Below are 19,395 nucleotides of genomic sequence, written 5' to 3'. Positions count from 1 at the left end.
ATATTGATGTAATATAAACACGTAGAACACATCATGCATATGTGTTAGTGATTTAGGTAAAGAAAATATACATGTTACCAAACATTTCCTTTCTATGACTTCAAAATGTGCCACAATTTGTGGAGACAATCATGCTCCCTTCCCAAACCTTATGGAGTTATTTTGGGGTCTTATGCTAAAAAACACCCTATCTCCTACTTCATAGCACTGATCCATCTGATGAGCATCAACATAGATTTTTTTTCGATCTTATGCTTCTTTAATCCTTCCCTTAATCAAGGTAATTTATTCTTCCATCTCTTGTAATAATTATAGTCCTATTAATACTTGGTCCTCTAGTCGATCCCAACTAAGAGGGTTTCTACAAGGCCTCCCATACAAGAACTCAAATGGTTCCATCTTGGTGGCACACTAACAAATTTTATTGTAAGAATATTCTACTAGAAGAAAAACCTCCTCCCATCTATTTTTTGATTCATCACATACATTTGTATCATGTCTTGAAGTATTTTATTAGTCTGCTCTATTTGACCATTTTTTCAGGGTGCTAAGTAAACATGAATTTTAACTGGTTTCTCAAGGCTTCTTGGAAACTAGTCCAAAACTATCCTGTTGACATTGCTCCCCTATTTTATATGATCTTACTTGGAACTCCATGTAATCTCATGATCACAACAATGAAAATTCGCGTTATCTCTATTTCCTTATAGGTAGTCTTAAGTGGTATAAAATTGTCACTCTTGGTTAATGTATCTACAACTACAAATATGGCTTCTTGTCTTCTTGTGGTCATTGATAGTCCTCTGATGAAATCCATTGATATAAATGTGCCATTTATACTATAGTATCTTATGGGGTTGCAATAACCCTACTAGATGTTTGTGCTCATCCCTTACTCGCTGACACTCTAGAACTATTGCTACAATGCTTACAATGTACTTATTTATTCTCTTCCAAAAGAATATTAATCTTAGGTTTCTGCTCATCTTTGGAACACTAGGGTGTGACATGTATACTACTTGATGTGCTTCATTCAAGATTAGTTCGCATATATCTTCATTTTATGGCCCATGTATCATCCCATGGAATCCCTATAGCCTATCACTATCGAGGGAGTATCCTTCATACTTTGTATCATCATTTCATCATTTCATCATTATAATTATATTTATAATTATAATTATATTTATAATTTTAATTATTAATTATAATTATAAATATAATTATTAATTTATTAATTTATTTTTATTTTTATGTAAATTGAAAAAGAAAATGTTTTATTAATAATTATTATTTTTCTTTATTTTATTTTATTTTTCTCACATTTAATCTAGTCAAAATATTTAATAAATCATTACAAAATTGTGAGTTTAATATAACATTACATCCTCCTAGGCAATTACTTCATTTTCACTCCCATCATTTAATTTTTACCATCTTGCCATTTTAGATTTTTATATTCCTAAATTTTCATGCTTTACCATGTTTTCTTACCCAACTAAAAAGTATAAAAATTACAATTACTTCATTTTCACTCCCATCATTTAAATTTTTACCAATCTTTCAACTTTAAATTTTTACCAATCTTTCAACTTTAGATTTTTGTATCCCTAAAAAGTATAAAAATTACAATTACTTCATTTTCACTCCCATCATTTAATTTTTTTACCAGTCTTTCAACTTTAGATTTTTGTATCCCTAAATTTTGGGGCTTTACCATATTTTATTACAAACCTACAGTTTACAAAAACATTCCCTTCCATACGCTATTTGTTCTAATGAAATGATTTTCGAGGGTAACATGGTTATTCCATTTCATACTTTTTTTTATTTTAATGAATCATTTTCCAGGATAACCTGTAACCATGAATGTATAAATGCATGCAATGTCTGAGTAGATGATCTAAAACCCTCCTTCCACTGATAAATTTGAGGCTTTGCATGCATAATCTTTTTCCCCAAAACCCTCATAATGCTGATAGCAATCGTCCTGTGTATGTGTTTATTATCGGCAGAAGATGAAAGAAAAAGAAAAACAAAAGAAAAAAAAGAGCAGAGCATTCGATCATCTACCCAAACAGATACACAAATACAACCGGTTTACATTATTAATATTTAGATCCGCCTGCAAGCGCACCCGAAAAAGAAAGATCATGTAAACCCGCAAACACAAACCCTCACAGGGCCTCTCACGGGCTTAAATTACACAATTAAAAAACATTACAGCTATAGCTAACTCGATCCACAGATCGAACCCCGTGCCAAGTTTTATAATACATTCTACAGCGAAAAAGGACCACAGATCGAACCCCGTGCCAAGGTTTATAATACATTCTACAGCGAAAAAGGACCACAGATCGAACCCCGTGCCAAGCTTTATAATACATTCTACAGCGAAAAAGTGTCCTTTAACGCGGATCCATTAAAACCACAGCCCGATGTTCGCTTTTAGTGAACAATACCGCGATAAACAACATAATCTCAATAGAGATCTGCAGAGATACAGAAAACAAAATCCAAAATTATAAAGATGCGTCGTGCTTCATTAAAACTAGGGAAAGAAAAAATGGATGAATCTTAATGGGAACAAAATGAAAACAAATATAGAGTCAGAAACCCTCAACAATTTCACACACAAAGGATCGATCGCAGAATAAAACGAACGCCGCTGTATCGACCCTAACCCTGCCATTTAAAGAATCGAGAAAAAAATCTGCGAGCAGGATCAATCACAGTAGAATATTATCTAGCGAATATGCCACCATCCAAAGGTGAAAATTGGCTTAATCGCTTTCTCACTGCGAGTAAAAGGCGGTCGTCAAGCTATCAAGCCATAAAGGGATATCTTACCTGCGAGGAGTACGTGGCCAAAGGAGTTCGCAGAGGATCAGAGCACAGAGAAACCACAATGGCGGCAGTAGAATGGCTCCAGAGTAAGGGTAGGGGAGCACAGCGCGCGGGTGTTGAATTCGAATGGAGGGAAAGATCGCGGATGAATGAATTACTCCCCGATCGGCCAGCGCATTCCCTTGTGCAGGAAGGATGTCAGGCGATCAGCGATCGGTCAGGAATGTCAGGGAATGTCAGGGCGGACCGGGAGGTTGGCGGAGAACGGGAGGAGCGATGGTGGCGGAAGAGGGGGAGATTTCCGGTAGCCGGAGCCGGACGATTTTCCGGCCGGTGCCGGAAAAGGGGCCATTCTACTGCCTCCGTAGACTACTCCGAAAAAAAATATCAAATTGATTTGTTATCTCGAGGAGCGAAGACTCTAAAATAATTGGGCCCGACTTTTAAGAGTTCTCTACTTTTACGTAAAATATTAGCCAATAAAAAAAATATGATGTTGACTTGTTATCCATAGGAGCGAACAATCTAAAATAATTGGGCACGACTTTTAAGAGTTCTGTGTGCAACTGTCAACCCACGCGCGGCAAAGTTCTTGTTCTAGTCTCTTCGTGCTGGATTCGATGAACGCACCACGCTTTTGAATATCTAGATAAACAGTTCTTCTACCTCTGGATTGGGCCGTGATTAAACCACACCCATGTTAGTTCCAAGTTCAATTTTCTCTGAGTTGCTGCATAGGCTTTTCCCACAGACAACACGTCTTCGAGGTTTTTAACACTTCGGTAGCAGAGGGTTATGGTGTTTCAACATTTCATTCCAATTGTGAGTTCTTTGTATTTTTTCTCGCATATTTGATTATTTCTGAGAGAAGCAATGGTAGGATTGATTTAACATTCCATTCCAATTGTGAGATCCTTGTATTTCTTTTCACATTTCTGCTGCTTGTACAGTATCGTCTTCATTCTTATTCTGCTTCTGCTCATGGGCACTGATTGTACCGAAGTGGGGAGCAGAACATAATAAAAGTGACGATGATCATGTACAGGTAACATATATGCGGTAAGAAATACAAGGATCGCAATTGGAATGGAGTGTTCAACCATTCCAACCCACTGATTCTATTGGAAATAATCAAATAGGTGGAAACAAATACAAGGAATCAACAGTTGGAATGGAATGTAGAGTCACCCGAACCCACTGCCTCTTCAGAAATAATGAAATATGGGGTCTTCAAGCGAGTTTGATAAGCAAATCGGTTCTAAGCTTTATGGGAGCTACAAATATGACGTGAAAGCGTGCTGGGTGAGGTCGGGATGTAAAACTGCGGTTATTAAGATACAAAATACTTGTACGCCCTGCCAGGCTTTACGTTCCCTATAGGTAGTTTGGAAGCTCGGCACTGGTGAGAACCTAAAGTGGCTGAACCATTAGTAAGAGTCTTTCAGTCTGTAGATGTCAGTCATAAACTTATGAGGCAGAGTCTGTCTATCGCCAGGTAGCCTCCGGTATTACTTGTTCTTTATGAACGGTATACAGTCCGGTAAAAGCGACGATAGTCAATCTCTGTAAAGAAATTCTCTCTGTAATACTTTGAGTTTCTGCAATAAAATGAGTACACTATATTTCTGCAATCGAGTATCTCTGTGATTCAAAATGTTTGCTGTGTTCGTCCGAAGTTCGCAGGAAGTTTGCCAAAGGATCGAAGGGACACCAAGGCTGTTGAGAGGCGTGGAAGCCGTTGTGTAAGCCAAAAGAGTGTGAAAGATCTGAGTAGGTTCACCACTGGTTCACCACGAGTTGGCCATCAAAATCAACGAAGAGGCACAGCAAGTTGCAAGCTCGTGACAGGAGCCCCTGCAAAAAATTGGTATCAGAGCCAGTAACGTCTGGTTCTTGAGGTTGGTACTCTAAAAACTAAAAGTACTCTTATTCAGAATGGAATCATTCAGAAAATCTGTTTCTTTCCGAGAACTTGAAGAGAGAGATTCTCAAGCTGAGGAAAATCCCCTTAGGGAAATGTTTGCTAGTAGTTCAAGTAGAACTCTCAACTCTGCTGAACTTACCTATGAAGAAACTCAGCCCTCTGCCCGGTGGGAATTGCCAGCTATAACCCCCTCAGAAGTCTATAGCGACTTAGCTCCCTTTCATTTAATTGCTGCTTCTAGAATAAGTATTAAAGAATCTGTCAGTCAAGTTCAAGAAAACTCCGATAGTATCCAGACTATATCTCTGCTTAATCCCAAAGCCTTACAAGCAGAAGCAAAGAAGCTAAAGACAAATTATTTGCATTTAGGGTGCATTCGGGTTGGAATCAATCCTTTGATCCATAAAGGATTACACACTTTTGTGCTTGCTACTGTACGAGACATGACGCACAACAAGTATACAGATTCCATTATTGGAGGAATTGTGGCTCCTCTGTCTGATGGTCCAGTCTATTTCGACTGCTTCCCAAATTTCTCTGTGTATGTCTATGATGAAACCATTGAGGAAATCTTGCAGTTACAAATCCAAACAATGGGGTTTGATATGAAGAAAAAGAGGAATAATATAGCCATACAGACTAAAGCCTGTTTCCGACATACAAATACTTTGTGGCCAGCTATCCGTCATACACCCAGTAGAGACTCCAAGTCCAGTGTTGTTGTTAAAACAGATCCCAAAAACCAAAAAGTTGAACATCTGTTAATCAAATGGGAAGACTTGCAGTTTCCAGAACATTGGGTTGTAAACGATTCTAGGCCTCATATACCTAGAAGTATCACCTCTGCAAATATCACTGAAAATTCTTCCAATGCAATTATTTCCTTTCCCCAAAGATCAACAATTGACCGCCAAAGAATTGATGCTGCTTGTAAATCTTCTAAATACTACAGAGATCCTTCCACTGTGGATATCGCTTGCTCATCCTCGTCCTCCTGTAGACATAACCAATTATATGAATTAGCTCAACTTGTAAATTATTCTTCCTTAGAAGTAAAATGTCCAAACTGTGAAGATACCATAAATCTGCTTACATTAGCCGAACGAAATGTTCATCTGCATCATAATCTAAGAACTGGTATTGCTCCACCTTCTACTTCCATCAATTCGTGTCCGAATTCCAAATGCTCTGACATTCCCTTCCCTCATGAGCCAGAGCCAGATTCAGACCATGTCCTTATGGTACATACAGTTGAAGAAGAGGATCCTAGACTTACTGAGATGATTTGTTTAATGAGACCATCAAAACCAAGATATGGGCTAGGGAAACTTGAGCAATGCCAATTAATTCCAGAATGCAGATTTAAACAAATTCCTTCTGACTGTAAAAGGCCTGCAATAATGGAAATGCATAAGTTCTTTTCACTCATGGATGGATGTTTGAAGTCAGAAATCAGTGCCAAATGGATGAAAGACATGTTAAATTGGGATTTGTATACAAATCCTCAGGCAGAAGAATTTGACCAAGCATACACCCCTAAACAAAAGAGGCAGTTGGCAACTGATTGGAAACATTATATGGAAGCAAATAGCACTTGGATATCTTTCTATTCATGGAAAGATAAAGTTGACCATATAAATTCTTTCACTGGAACCACCTCTAGCACTACAACTGATAAACATTGATGGACTGCACTTGATGGGTCAAAAGTAGAAACTCCTACTACATTTCCTCCTTACAAAGGAATTATTTTAGGAGAAAATACAAATGCAGCCAAAGCCATTCCTCTGGTCCAAAAGGATGACAATGCTTTAGGCATTGATGGAAGAATCCAAAAAGCTAGTGAACAATTAAATTGGACCAATACTGCTATCAAAGGCCTAGAGATGAATGTAGCAAAAATAGAAGATGTAAAGAAGCAGATAGATGTTGTACAGTCTTCATTGAATAGTGTAAATAGTTGTTTGAATAATTTGCAGTTTGATTCCAGCATGACTCGCTCTTATACCAGAGAATCAATAAGTAAGATAGAAGAAGTAGGAGAAAACTTAGTTGGACACATAGGTGTAACTAAGACTCTCTTTACTGGCTTAACAGCAAAAATTGAAAGGATACAATTATCAAAAATTGAAATGCCAGTTCCAAATTCTTTCCTGGTAAAGAGAAATATAAAAATTGAAAATCGTGTGAGGAATGTCCAGAATTTCCCTCTATTGTTTCCTAAAGAAATTGCCTCATCATCAAAAGCTGATGAATCAGAACATATTAGTATTGCTTCCTTATTCAAGTAAACAGAGGCAGAAGCAGAAACAAAATAAATAGAGCAGAAATCATTAGAGACATAGATTCTTCCAATCTATGAACCTCTGGAACATAGATTTTCTAGACATTCTGCTCTTGATATTGAAGGAAAAGGGAAAATGCTTGAAGCTCATACTTTCTTCCCTGACTCTCACAAAGAATGAAACAATGATAACATGAGTATTGGCCAAATTCGCTAAATGATAGATTTGATGTATACTGAATATAAGCTCATGTGTCTCAGAGGTAAATCTGAAATAGATGCTTGCAGAACCATCATTTAATGTTTTAAAGGTACTCTCCTCAAGTGGTGGGAGACTGAATCTTTTCCTAAACTCATTGAAACCATGGAAGCAGAAGTTCTCAAAGATGAGAAAGGAGATGTTATTCACAATCCAGATGGCACTGTCATCAACAATATGATTGGCGCATTGACATCAATGATTCTGGAACATTGGTGCGGCAGTGAAACAGAAATAGCCAATAAACATGAGGTTATTCTTATGAACCTAAAATGCCATAAAATGTCGCAGTTTGATGATTTCCATAGAGACTGGATGGAGTGGATCTATGAGGTTAAAGACTCCAAGAACTTGTTATGGAAACAGGTATACCTTGCTGCTTTACCTTCTAGATTTGTTGATTACATCAGAATGCAAGAGATTTTTCAGTTACCATTTGAATCTTACACATGGGGTGAGATATATTCTCACATTACAAAGACATTGGTGAGTCTTTGTACTAGTTCAAAGGTTAACAAATCTCTGGAAAAATTACAAGATTGCCAGACAAAAAGTCCATCTCTAGCAAGTATGGACTCACAATAGATTATCCTTTGGTTAAGAAAAGAAAATCTAGAAAGAGAGCCAAAAGAGAATTTCTTTACCATGACCAGGCTCTTTGACTGTGCCAAAAGAATTAGAATGGGAGACCAACAAGAGAAACTGGAAACCGACATGGCAGCTTCGCAATACCAAATTACTGGATGCTAACCTACAGCCCCATACAGATCTCCAGTATTATGTGCCAGACAGAAAAGTCCACCCAAAAGGAAGAAAATGGATTCACGGCATGGGCTATGATAAAGCTAAAAAGAATGCTGAAGTAGCAAGAATAGCATTAGAACAAAATTTTCATGATATTGCTACTATCTGGTATCATGGAGGGAAAAACACAGGAATGTATGAAAGACATGTCTGTATCTATAGGACCAGAGATTTATGGAGAGAGCCTGGTCATGGTAAAGTTCACCCTGCAGCTCGATGGCCCAGAAATGATCCCCATATCATGTTTCCTGACACTGTTTATGACTTTGCAGACTACAAAAAACTCTGGTGGCAATTTTTAAATATTGATGATCAAACAAAGACGCATTATACCAGAATCAAGTTTAGCATAGTTGGCCACTACCAAGGTTATCAGCAATGTGAATGGTTCAGAGATTGGTGGAAAGACTATGGGATGAACATGACAGCTATGGATCCTGTAGAGCATGAAAAATATTGTAAAAATATGGGTAAAACCTGTATTATGCAATGTAACAAAGAATGTAATCACCCAGTCTATCATACTGTAAAAGAAATGGCCAGTACTGAATGGAAAACTTATCAAACTGCCCCATATAATAATTCTCTTGAAGAATATATGAGAGAGCACATGGAATGGCTCGTCCTTACCAAAGTACAACATCAAATCGTGTTGGGGAAGCCCATCATTGTCCGACGAATCTACACCAAAGCATGGGACACTATGCAATATAAGCGGGACCGATTTTCCGGATCTCAAGATATTTTGATGTGAACCAGTCACAAGGGCTAAATTGTGACCAGTTTTCCCGTGGGCTTTACTGTTCAAAAGCCTCCACAGTGTAATATTCTCCATCAATCTTTTCTCGTGGGCTTTGGTACAAAAGCATCCACTTTGTAGACAGTCATGATATCTGTCAAATTTACTTTAAGTACAAGAATCTACTTTACAGATAATATCTTAGCGTTACCCGAAAGCAATTATTCGGTCCATCTTATAGACCCGAATCTTTGTGCGGACGTCGCTTTGGTAAAAGCTGGAAAGTAATGATTCCTTTAGCTTTAAGTCTTTTCTTTGATCCGACCAACAATAATGTTTGTCCCCCCTCTCTTCCTATATAAGGAGGGTAAGGCTCATTTGGTAGGCATCGGAGTATTGAGAGTCTAAGAGTCTTGAGTCTTGTGAAGTTTTGAGTCGAGTGTATTTCCTGCTCTGCATCTGCGGACCTAAGGGTCTGATCTGCTTGCACCATGAAAGATTCACTCAAGTCCTTAGGTGGTTTGGAAGCCTGCGCATCAGTGTGCTTGGCACTGGTGAGAACCTAAAGTGGTTGAACCATTAGTAAGAGTCTTTCAGTTTGTAGATGTCAGTCATAAACTTCTGAGGCAGAGTCTGTCTATCACCAGGTAGCCTCCGGTATTACTTGTTCTTTATGAACGGTATACAGTCCGGTAAAAGCGACGACAATCAATCTCTGTAAAGAAATTCTCTCTCTGTAATACTTTGAGTTTCTGCAATAAAATGAGTACACTATATTTCTACAATCAAGTATCTTTGTGATTCAAAAAGTTTGTTGTGATAGTAGTTCTGTTGAGCTTTCGTCCGAAGTTCATAGGAAGTTCGCCAAAGGATCAAAGGGACACCAAGGCTGTTGAGAGGTGTGGAAGCCATTGTGTAAGCCGAAAGAGTGTGAAAGATCTGAGTAGGTTCACCACTGGTTCACCAGGAGTTGGCCATCAACATCAACGAAGAGGCACAGCAAGTTGCAAGCTCATGACAGGAGCCCCTGCAAAAAATTGGGATGGATCTAACTACTTACGAGGAGTGGCTGAACTTTTTAAACAGAAATTTCATCATGCTAAAGGATAATATTGAAAAAGCATTGTAAGTTACTGTCTATCACACGACCCATAACATATTTAGTGCTCATTTATCTGCTCTAATGTAAGTTTTGGATTTCTGTGCCTTGTGTCCATTATCATGTGTAATATAGGTATTGGATTTTTATGCATTATATTATTTGCATATTTGATCAGCGGTATTCGCATATTTCTGTTTTTAAATTTCGGTGACCACTTTCCATTTTCATTGTGGTGTAAACAAAATCCTGGATTCATTGCATTTATTATTTTTAATATTTAAATTTGTAAATAGCGATTATGGTTCATTGTCAAGCGATCATTTTCCATTTTCATTTTGCTTTAAACAAATTTCTAGATTCATCTTATTTATTATTTTTAATATTTAAATTTGGAAACAACCATTATAGTTCATTTTCAAGATAAAAAGATATGAAAAACTAAACTGCCCAAATTATTAATAAATAGATAGATAAAAGATATGAGAATAACAGAGAACTAACCCTAAATTTTTTTAGAGATTAAAGTTAAATGTATATGAGTTTTTTTATGATTTAGTTATTAATATAAATGGTAATGTTGAGATAATAGGAATGTAAGATATATAATTACATTCATAAGGAATGTGAAGATTATAATATTCATATCAAATTATTTGATATTAATAAATATTCAAAAGATAATGTGAATTAAACAAATCTGTATATGTAAAAAAGAAAAATTTTAGTTGTTGATAAATAGATAATAATGTTATTAATTAGGGTTTGATTAGAAGGGGTTATATATTAATAAGTTTATGTGTCAAATTAAGAAAAATATATAAAGTGATTGATGATGTGACAAATTCAAGATTCTTCAAGGGTGGGGAGAGGAGGTTTGGAAGAGATTGATTTGGATGTTAAGGTGGGAATTCAGTTCTCGCTAATGGTTCATCCATCATCTCGATTAAGGTTATTAGGGTGTTTGTTGATTTCTATGTCTTTCCTGAACTTCCTATGGAAGTAATGATTGATTTTAGCTAAGATACGGGTATCTTCAATACAAATTTGATGTTTGGTTTTATTAGAATGTTCTCCCAATGCTGAGGTTTAGAACCTATTATGTTTGATGTCAGCAAAATGTTCTTGGATTCTAGTGTTAATGGATCCACTAGTTTCACCCTACATATGGTTTACCACATGAACACAATATTAAATAAACACCTTTGTGGTACTTAGGGCCAATGGGATCTTTTACAGAATTAAGGGATCTTCGAATTGTGTTTAGAGGCTTGAAGGTGGTTAAAATGTTAATTTTTTTAGGATGCCTGAGATTTTATTAGTGGTCCCCAAGATATATGGGAGGTTAACTTTTCCAACAATATTATCAAATTTTATATTATTTCATGTTTTGTTAGCATTATTTATAGCTTTAATGGCTTGATGTTTGTGTTTTGTTAGCATTATTTATAGCTTTAATGGCTTGATGTTTGTTGTATACATTTTTCAAAAAACCTTTAAAAGATGATCACATAAGCCTTTAGGATGATATAGGCATTTAGGATTTTTTGTTCAATTTGAATAGGTTAGAAAATAGAAGTTATAGATTTTATCTATCTTGAACAACTCAGAAAATAGAAGTTATAGATTTTATGTGAACAACTCAGAAAATAGAAGTTATAGATTTTATGTGACCAACTCAGAAAATAAAAGTTACAGATTTTATCTCACCGACTTAGTGATACTTGTTCAATTTATATAGCTCACAAAATAAAAGTTATGGAGTGTATGTATGAATAATAATGGTGATAAATTTATGAGGTGTAGAATCTAGATTAGTTAGTTTGTACAAGTTTTTTGGTTCAAATTTCATGATAAGGAGTTAAGGAAAGCCATTTTAAAGATCCAAATTTGACTAAGCTTTGTATGATCCTAGTGATAAATATTCCATATTATTTTTAATATCTATTTTTTGAAACAACAACTATGCTTCATCTTCAGGATGAAAAAAGATACGAAGATATGAAACACTGAATTGCCCATGTTATTAATAAATAGATAGATAAAGGATGTGAAAATATCAGAGGACAATAACCTTAAATTTTTTAGGAGAGTAAAGTTAAAAGCATATGAGTTTCTTATGATTTAATTATTAATATAAATGGTAATAGTGAGATAATAGGAATGTAAGATATAGAATTGTATCTATAAAGAATCCGAGGAAGGATTATAATATTCATATCAGGTTATATGATATTAATAAATATTCAAAAGATAATGTGAATCAAACAAATATGTATATGTAAAAAAGAAAATTTTTAGTTTTTGATCAATAGATAATAATGTTATTAATATGTCAAATTAAGAAAAATATATAAAGTGATTGATGATGTGACAAATTCAGGATTCTTCAATGATGGGGAGAGGAAGTTTGGAAGAGATTGATTTGGATGTTAAGGTGGGAATTAAATTCTCGCTAATGGTCCATCCATCATATCCATTAAGGGTATTAGGATGTTTGTTGATTTCTATGTCTTCCCTGAACTTCCTATGGAAGTAAAGATCGATTTTAGCTAAGATACTGGTATCTTCAATACAAATTTGATGTTTGGTTTTATCAGAATGTTCTCCCAACGCCGAGGTTTTGGACCTATTATGTTTTGGTGTCAGCACAATGTTCTTGAATTCTAGTGTTAATGGATCCACCAGTTTCACCTAGAGATGGTTGAGCACATGAACATAGTATTAAATAGACACCTTTGTGGTACTTAGGGCCAATGCCATCTTTTACAGAATTAACTGATCTTCGAATTGTGCTTAAAGGCTTGAAGGTTGTTAATTTTATTTTTTTTAAGGATGCTTGGGATTTTATTAGTGGTCCCCAAGATGTATGGGAGGTTAGTTTTTCCAACAATATTATCAAATGTTATATTATTTTGTGTTTTGTTAGCATTATTTATAGCTTGAATGACTTGATGTTTGTCTTTTGTTAGCATTATTTAGAACTATAATGGCTTGATGTTTGCTGTATCCATTTTTCAAAAAACTTTTGAAAGATGACCACATAGGCATTTAGGATTTTTTGTTCAATTTGAATAGCTAAGAAAATAGAAGTTATAGATTTTATCTCCCCGACTTAATGATACTTGTTCAATTTATATAACTCACAAAATAGAAGTTATGGAGTGTATGTATGTACAATAATGGTGATAAATTTATGAGGTGTAGAATCTAGATTAGTTAGTTTTTACCAGTTTTTGGGCTCAAATTCTATGATAAGGAGTTAAGGAAAGCCACTTTAAAAATCCAAATTTAACTAAGCTTTGTATAAATCTAACGATAAATATGTCATATTATCAAAATAATATATTTTACACATTACAATCTCTCAAATATTACAATGAATCCAATGTTAAAAATGATAAACCTCACCCATAAAATAGGCATGGAAAAAGATAACCTTAGTAAAATACTCATGTATTTGATGTTTAAGAGGAAATAAAATATACATATTTAATATTTATGGTGAAAAACAGAAACTATTGAATGGTGATAAAATTTAGGGATTTGTTTTATTTTAAAATTTGAAATTAAACTTAATAAAATTAAGAGATTAAATATCTTTCAAATTATAAAAGAAAATGTTTTTTTTTTCATTATATATGTGAAATATTTTCTTATAATTATAAAATTTAGCTAAAAATAAACAAATAAATATTATATAATATTATAATTGTGGTTAGTTTTAGTATACTATAAACTTGTAACATTAAATATGGTAAAGTTATGAAAATTTAATTTGAATTATCAATTTTAATAAAAAGAGGAATTATAAAGATTTTAGATCATGGTATTCTACGGTTACATTTATATTTAGACATGAAATAGATTTTTAGATCCAATTTATGTTTCAATTTTAAGGAATTGTAGAGATCTAGATTATTGTGATTATGAGTTATAATTATGTTAAGTATGTAACACTGATATAAAACAGTATGGAGTTTAATGTTTTATTATTAGTAGTTGTAGAATTTTACACAATTGTTTGATGAGTTTTGATCAATATGGTGTTAATTTTGAAATAGTTGCTAAAACTTATAAAATAAGGATGTATAATTTGCATTCTTTATAAAGAGGGAGAGGAAACAATTAGCATTCTTTCTTAAATGTTCTTAATTTATAATAGTTGTGATCCAAGGTTGGCTATGAGTAACAACAAATCAAATGATTTTTGCAGAGAAATGACTCCCATCTTTTCAAAGTTCCTAAGTAGGTAAGAGATATAATCTTGGTGGCTAAGATGCTAGTACTACAGAAACATAAAATACCAATGATAGATGTAAATATAAACAATGAATAACATTGATGATTTTTTTGTTGGTCCCAAATAAATCAAAGAAAGAGTGATGTTTCCTGTGTTGTTTACCTTTCATAAAGGTATTTAGTAAAGGTGAAATATCAAATTTAATAAATATGAAGGTAATACTTGGGACTTATTTCAAAATTTTCAAAAATTTAATTACCACTAATTGAAGTTGCAAAGGAGAAGAGTGTTAGAGACATTCATATATTTTGGAAACCTAAACTTTGGGAAGAAATGGATAGATAAAAATGGCTAACTATTGAACATTCAATGGAAAAAAATCCATCATCAAGTTAAAGTAATAGTACACAAATTACTTTCAATCATGTGTATAGAGATAAAAACACAAGCATGATAAATTGTGTCAAGAAGGTCATATGGTGGTAGCAGGTAATGTGGTGAATGAGGAAATTGATGAAGGAATACCATATTTTTTGAAGATTTTTATGTATGATATTCATATTTCTCTTTGAAGATAATATTAGCCATAATCCTTAACTTGTTAGGTTGTTAAGGATGCTATACATAACATTCATGACACTCACATGACATTGATATGTTTATATCTCATATTCATCCTTTTTTTTTTAAATAGTATTATCCATAGCCCTATAGCTATTAGGTGGTTAGGGATGTACTACATGAAATTAATGATGGTCACAGTTCTTTAGATAAAGTATTAAAGCTCAAGTTTGGTTTGGGTGCAGTTAAGAGGGAGGCCACTATGACCTCACCAACCTTCTTCCTCACTTTGGGCCATCTCTTCTCTAGTTTAGGGTGGCTTCTCTAGGGTAGGATTAATAGGACATTAATTCCATTAGTTTAAAGGTGATATAAAGAGTCAAGCAAGAAAATTGGTTTGGAGTTTTCTTAAGAAAAAGGAGTGATTGAAAGAATACAAACTAATCCTTTATCATTGGGGATGTGGGGTTAACTAAGGTTCCACATTTAAAGTTTCCATAGGTGAAAGAAAAACAATAATTACGGTAGTTGACTACATGCCTTAAAATATCACCCAAGTTACTTCATAAAATTCTAGAACCTTAAGGGAAGAGTCTCTAATAGAATACCTATAATTCCTTTGAGAATGGATTCATTCAAGAAGGTATAAGAGGGAGCATAAAAAAACCAAAGAAGAAACACCATTCAAGAATGAAATTTCACAACGAAAAGGAGAGATCAATTATATAATACCCTTACCAATTTATGATGTAAATATATGTACATTGATATTTAGGCTACTAAGCTAGATGTACATAACTATTAGGTTGGTAAGCCATAGTTACATTATGTGGCCTAAGTGCCCATGTAGATGTGTCATTTTGGCTAACTGGCCAAAGGGTCAAGATTGTAAATGCTTTGTAATTTTTGTATATATTATAACAATATAAAATAGGTTGGTTCCAGGGACCACTCCATGGTGAAGAATATTGGGGAAAGTGCCACTCCACAGTGACAGTGAATGAGGTTTTTGATGATAGGTGTTAGTGATAATGACACCTAGGGCACAAAAGGCTAATAGAGGCCACAGAGTGGTGATATATATATGTGTGTGTGTGTGTGTGTGTGTTATTTATTATTATAATAGGGATCATTATTGTCATTATGATTTTGGTTATGAACAACCAGCTGGTGAGCCCTAAGCTTGGGTTCTGGACTAGCTAGGAGTTGTTTCGGTTTATGGCCTCGAGGGTGCCTAGAAGCCCTCGAAACATCATGAGCTCCTAAAATTCATATGTTGACAAGTTCCTAGCTGGTTGTAAGGCACTCTGGAAGGTGGGATTATAGAGGAACCAACAGGGCCCAAAGTAGGGTGTGCCACTTGGGCTCAGGTTTGGGGAAAAAGAGCATTGTGGTTGGAGTCATGGATATTGGCTTGGTACCTTGGGCATGGTTATGCTAGTGTTTGTAGTTTAGACCTTCATGTGGAGTTGTGGCCCATCTTAGGGGTGACCCATGGTTGAGAATGATGGACCACAAGGTCTCTACCCAAGTGGAACATGGAAATCCCATAGCGAGTCGGTTTTTCAATTATAGTAAATGACTATTATATAATTAATTGCATTTATGTGCCATAATTATAATCGTAAGAAGTCTAAATACAAACCTTAGTTAAAGTTCCGTGTTTGTATTATGTTTCGTATTTTATATGCTAATGAATATATATATATTGTTTGTTAATTTTAGTCGAATAGTTAAAATTGATTATCTGCACTCCGAAAATGTTGTTTAGGGTTTTGTCCTTTTAGGGCTTGACCATGATCTAATTATGTTTGGTTATATGTATAATGTTTATGCTGCATAGAGTGTGCCCAATTAGTGTTGGATTTCGTTTCTATATATTTGTATATTTTGCACTATGTCTAGATTTTACTGGGTTTTGCTATTGGGGTTTTGGTGTAAATTGTTGCTTATTACTCTGAGTTATTATGTGCAAACCGTAAATATTTTTCGGATGTTAATTGTTAAAGGATTGCACCATTCACCCTTTAAATATACATTTTTTTAATAGAATTCAAAGTTGGGTTAGTACGAAGAAGGATAGTGAGATTCACAGAGAGTTACGGGGCTTTGGTCATGAGCGATGGTTTTATCATGGAAATTTTAAATTAGGTGTTTCTCAGAAAACAATGGTAAATTATTCAGAATTTTTGTGAATGAGTTGGCTAAAATTTGGGTTATGGTTAAGTAGCTTTGCCCAACTGTGGCCCAGGATATTATAACTTATGAAATCATTTGCAAAGCCATTCATCATTAAATATCCATCGATTGGCACTTTGAGGAGATCTCTCTAGTTAGCCATCCATAGCACAATGAAGAAGATAAAAGGTCTCCAACAAAGTTTGAGAAATTTCAAAACTGGGTAATACATTTCTCCCCAAAGTTAATCATGATTTCATTTACAATAAATAAATAATATTTAAAAGTGAAATACTTTAATTTAAATTGAGGATACATTTTAAAATATATTTTTTAATTTTATTGAGTCGGAAGACTTATTTTATAATATTTTGTTAGTTTTAATTAAAAACATTATAAAACAACAATAATCACATTTTTATTGTGTTAACTTGGTTTGTTGTTAATATTAAAAATTAAAAATAAATCTATTTCTCTCATAAATATTTCAATATAGAACTTAAATAAATTATTTGAATATCAATATTAACTAATTATTTCAATATGAAATATATGTGTGTGTTAACATTGGGTCGAGGAAACTATTTCAATCCTCAAAAGAAAAATGTAATTAAAAGTAAAATAATTTAGGTACTTCTTAATAAGAGGGAAATGTGTAACTCATTTTCTTTTTAATAATAATAATAATAATAATAATAATTTTCAATAACAAAACATACACAAGGTTATGAGCGGACTTTAGGGCTCTGCAACTAGGGTTTAGGCGATTCTCTGCAATGGCGCAGACTGCATTCCCTCTGCCTCCTCAGAACGACTGCCTACCTAAGAACGACAGCACTCCCCTATTTTAACCAGCGTGGAAATGGATCCCCAGCAGGGGGGGTTTCAAAACCCTTCCCCGCCTCTAATCGTGAGCCTCCAGCGCAAACACGGACTTTGCCCTCAGGGCCGGAACGAGAAGAGGCGGACAATAGAGAGTCCCCTCTGCAAGATAAGACAAATGCATCCACTAGTTAGTCAGACAGGAGCAGCGAGATACCAGAAAGGAAAAAAGAGAAAGATGAAACGCCTAAGGTCACCTTGCCGACATGCAAACCCATAGCAGCTGAAAGGCCCAAGATAGAACTTCCCAGTCACAGAATCAATGGGCAAATCCAGTATATGAAGGACCATGTGCTCATTGGAAAATTTATTGGATTTTGGCCGACAGAAAAATCCTTGCACAGATGGATCTCTGTCAAATGGAAACCCAAGGGTCATGTCACCCTGCAGCTAGGACCAAAAGGGTTCTTTACTGTGATCTTCATTTGCATTGAAGACATGAATAGAATCATGGATGAAGGGCCCTATTTTTTCAATTCTGTAGGATTGTATTTAAGGGAATGGGTAGAAAGATTCAACCTAGATAAGGAGGACCTCAACTGGGCACCAGTGTGGATTAGGATGTACTCGCTTCCAGAGGAATACTGGGACGAGGATTCGCTCAAAGAAATTGGAAACGGGCTGGGGGAATACATAAAATCGGCGGAAGAGACGAAGTTGCGCAGATACACATCCCACGCCCGCATTTGTGTCTTCATGCGCCTGGACAAGGCCCTACCGGACTTGGTAAGTCTCTTCCATGATGACTATGAATGGATTCAACCCCTGGATTATGAACATGTACCCTTTCGCTGTCGTAAATGTCATGCTCATGGGCATCTTTTTCGGAACTACCTGTTAAATGCCAAACCCCAAACCTCTGATCCCTCTGACAAGCCGGCCCAAGATGGCTTCACCAAAGTAGCAAACCGTAAAAGATCGCACAAAAAATCCTCCTCTGGGAAAAAACCCCAACAGGACGCTGCCTCTTTTCCTTCTACAAGTAACAGCTTTGAGATTCTAGCTAAAAGCTCAGAAGATCAACCTCTAAACCCGATGCCCAACCCTTCGCCTATTACCTCATCCGCAATCCCTCCTCTTTCTGGCTCCTCTCCCACTCCTCGCCCCCCCAAAGATGTCAATGGAACCCCTGAGGAGGCCAGGAAGGACTCGGATTGGAAAGCAAATGACATGGATGTTGACGGCTTTCCCAACCAATCCTTGAGCTTAGCAATCACTTCAGAAGAAAATAGCCAGACACAACAGATGGACGAAGAACCGGAGAGTATTGATTTGGGAGGACTTGACATTCTTGAGCTCGAACAAGCCTGCAGAAAGAAGGACTATGACAAGATTCCAGAGCATCAGCTCAGCACACTGGAAGTCATCATTTCCAGGGCTTACCAGCAACAACAATTAGGCATTCAGCCGGGCAGTCATTGGGATGGCGGCCTCCTCCCAAAAGACTCCAAAAAGTGGGGGAGAAGAACAGACCTCCAACGAACAATTGCAATAGGGAAAATCCTGGTTGACTCAGGCAGGTATGCTAAGTTGACAAAGTACTACAAGCCCACCACTAGTAGTGAATCATGAAGC

The 19,395-nt window shown here is 35.4% G+C and overlaps 1 long non-coding RNA gene across 1 annotated transcript; it reads right to left on the bottom strand.

The window, feature by feature from the left end:
- Positions 1–2,082: 2,082 nt before the first annotated feature.
- On the bottom strand, positions 2,083–2,844 carry LOC149212007 (uncharacterized). Its single transcript, XR_016250196.1, has 2 exons — positions 2,637–2,844; positions 2,083–2,492 (listed from the first exon to the last, which is right to left on the bottom strand). It is a non-coding gene; the product is annotated as an uncharacterized LOC149212007 (long non-coding RNA).
- Positions 2,845–19,395: the final 16,551 nt, after the last annotated feature.

The sequence above is a fragment of the Pinus tabuliformis genome, chromosome 1_1 (assembly GCF_031772625.1).
Source record: "Pinus tabuliformis cultivar Carrire ecotype Pingquan chromosome 1_1, CPIR1, whole genome shotgun sequence".
Taxonomy (NCBI): domain Eukaryota; kingdom Viridiplantae; phylum Streptophyta; class Pinopsida; order Pinales; family Pinaceae; genus Pinus; species Pinus tabuliformis.
The sequence above is the reverse complement of the archived record's forward strand: the minus strand, read 5'-3'. Positions and strand labels throughout refer to the sequence as shown.